Below are 3,703 nucleotides of genomic sequence, written 5' to 3'. Positions count from 1 at the left end.
ATAAAACCAGCACATTAACCAAAGAAAGCAAGGTGATTTCCAGAGCGAGGTGATTTCTGGTTGAAGTCCAAACTGAGAATTAGGCGATCCAAGATGTTAAAGAGGAATGCGATTAACAATAGAAAAAAGATTGAAAAAACAGGTTCCTAGTTTAGTCAGGTGGCGGATAGACATTTAGTTCGTAAGAGATTCTGTTCATAGTTCCTAAGTATTTGATTTGTTGAATTTTCAAAGGGGGATTAAGATTAAGTTAAGCTAAGTAGCTGAGTTCTATTGTCGGGTTGACCTTTTGACTTTTCTTTAATAAATTTTGTTTTGATCATTGAATCTTGTACATAGTTTAAAGTTGAACTACTAATTAAATATATTTGAAATTTTATTAACTTTGTATCTTATTTGACGTTATTCTTATAATTTTTTTTGGTGCACGCGTAAAAGTCCAGGCCTGGCAAACTAATCTCGAATCCGCGTAAAGTACCTGTTAGGTTAATGAAAGTTTTACCAGCCGCAGTTAGTGTCAGTTTCCTTAGATACTAAAGATAGTGCTTTACATTGTAATTTTTAACAAAAAACATGCCAAGTACTCCCCCTAACAAACATTACATCCCCTCCACCTATAATTGGCTGAGTAACAGGAGGTTTTAGTCTTAAATCCCGTCTTTTACTCTATTTATCCTTTACAAAATAATATCCAGATAATACAATGATTGCTTGCGTATGTCACGTGAGTAATGAATTTTTAATTAATGCAAACAGTAATGTTTTTAGGCTATATACTTAGGCATATTACAGAACGTTCTAATTACTACTAATAATAGCACTTCTCTCATTGGAAAAATATCAAATTTTAAGTCCCCCTATGTTTCATTTTATTCATAATTCCATCTGATAATCTTACAATATTAATTTTTTATAGAATAATTCATTTGGAGCAGGGTATCTATTAATAAATTTATTTTGTCTTCCAACTAATAATTCTCAAACAAAGCATTTATAATTAAGCATAGAAAACACAAGTATTTTACCAATATATTTTAAACCACACTCTACATTCCATTTTATTAAATTTGTAACAAAAGTCAAAGTTGACAAAACCAGTTCTCGCTAGTAGCACCATTCACCATAGCGGAATAATTTAAAACTAAGGCTTAGCAGACTAGACGCTCGTCTGTCACCACCAAAGGGCGCGTTTGAAAATTCTAACCGATAATACAGCGGTAGTGGTGACTGACGTCATTTGTCATAGCCGGTTATTCCAGGAGAGTGGCACATTTCTAAATAGATTGGTCATTTTGTGGTGAAGAACATGGTGGTGCGTTCAAATCGAGAAGAAACAATTACCATTGCGAGGGTCTGAAAACCCCCTTTCCCTTTTATAGTAATATCGCTCTTTTATAAACCTTTTTGGTTTTATGTAAAAATTTGAAGGAAGAATTTTAAGGAGGCCTTCCAAGGTGAACGACTGCAACGATCTTTACGAAATAGTTGTTAAAAATACATATCAACAAGAAAGAAATAATCGTTTGTATTACAGTAACTCGATAGACGATAGTCAACAAGACGAAAATGGGTGATTTTTTTCATCCCCTCTTTGGTTGCATGTGACACGTGGCTGCAGCAATAAATCACCTAGATCATCGTCGAGCCCGACATTGGACATAAACAATATCAAAATTGTTAACCAAATTGTAATACTTATTGTCAGCTACATGCAAATTGATAGATAAAAGCTGTCATATCTATAAAAATTTATATTTTAAGTTTACCTCTGCAATGTACTTAAGTCTGTAATTTAAACAAACATCTCATTTCCCAGCGTCCGTACTAGCCAGATCCAGACATGAACACACCAACAGGTGTGCATATAAAGTCTGATTGTAACACAGTCCTAACGCCCCTTGAATTCAGTATAAAAAGGAGCTCGCACCCCATTAGAGGAATGACGTCAAGGATACTAGACCAGGACTGACCAACTTTCATCCTCCGTGCCTTCGACACTAATTGACACCGATGACAACAGATAGCGAGGTAATTCTTGACTTATTATGTGGAAATCTCTCTCTCCCTCAGTTGATCAAAGTTTAGTGAAAAATAGATTGAGAAAAAGAATTAAAAGCCTCTTGCTGATCGTGAATACGTACAGCATAACCCCAATGACCGTCTTATTAAAAATTTTGTTAAGAATTATTGTCTTTACTATTACCTTTATTTTTATTATCATCATTACTAGTGTATGTATCTTTTATATAATATCCTTTTTAAATCTGTTTAGTATCTTAAATACATGTAATTACTTATACACGGCCAACACCTTATCGACTTATCCGCAACCTCCCACTCGAGGCGTTTTTTTTGCCCTCCTAAATTGCCATCCACTGACGACGTGAGTGGGACTCACCTTCCCATTGTCAGAAACCAGGTAAGCCTCGTCGCTTAACCTCTGATTCTCACACTATTAATTGTATCAATGCTCTCGAATATTGATTTGGAGGTGTATAAATATGAAGATTTTGCAAGTTCAAGTTCATCAGAAGATGAGTATGAACTTACAGAAGTAGGATGACTATCGCTGAAAACTCCGAGGGTGAAAGACTAAGTGTAAAAAATTGTTTCACGATTCTCCACAGAAACGGGTGTGAATGCACAGAAAGGTGGACAGAGTCGCACCTCCTCTTTCTCGGCTAACAGGTCAATGAGACCTGCCCACGGTCTATATAGTGGTTCAGATTCGTTATGCGTCACATGTTACGCAAGTGAGAGTGAGGAAGTGGATGGGTCCGACGATACAGCAGCAGCAGCAATACTCGAATAAATGACATTAACAACGAATATAAACGACAACAATTTATTAATACTAAAGTTACAGTTACAATAGGGGTGAGCTACCATCGCCTACTGTTCGGATACGCGAAGGGAGAGTTTACACGACTGTGAAGAGTCATACCTCATGATCCAAGTCGGTCTTTCCTCTAGGTTAAAGTATCCTTGGCAAGGTATTCCTTCGGTCGTTGTCAGGTTCCCTCGAGACTCAGGACGCACACACACTGTCTAATCGACACTACGTAACCGACCTGGAGTCGATCAGATGGACACTATGTAACCGACCCCCTTTTCCTCTCTCGTCGCCCTTTTATCGTCTCGGTCACGTTTCTCTCTTTCACCAACCAGCACTATTTGAATGTTGTTCCTAATGATTCATGTTTTCTCCGTGTAAACCAAACAATAAAACATTTTATTGCTAGCGTTTGGTACTGGCGTGTTCAAATTTTTACATCACTTTGGGCTTTCCAAAATCGTACCTGTCCAGAAAAAGCAGGTTCGATTTTTTTCTTGGGAGGAGGTCTATATTTAGTGCACTTTCTCTCCCTAATTAGTGATTTAACATGGTGACTTTAAATATTCATGACAATGATTTACATGGCAAATTTAACAAATTATTCCTTCGCGACAATAAAAGATTATTCGGGCGCACGTTACAACAATTTGCCCTGTTAGCCAAGACACTTCGGGTTTGGTAAACAATAACGGCGTTCCCGGAAGTAGGGTTGTTCTTCCAGCTGGCACGTGGTGCAGATGTAGCTTCCTTTTGTCGCTTGGATGCGAGAGTAAAAGTTCAAGGTCTTGAGTATTCGTTACGTTTCCTTTGTTAAAGTGAGTTCGTTGGATAGTGCTACCTTGCTGGCTTATTCGTTGGAGATAGAAC

Source organism: Centruroides vittatus, unplaced genomic scaffold (assembly GCF_030686945.1).
Source record: "Centruroides vittatus isolate TY-2023 unplaced genomic scaffold, ASM3068694v2 contig_260, whole genome shotgun sequence".
In the NCBI taxonomy this organism is placed as follows: Eukaryota; Metazoa; Arthropoda; class Arachnida; order Scorpiones; family Buthidae; genus Centruroides; species Centruroides vittatus.
This window is presented reverse-complemented; position numbering follows the sequence as displayed.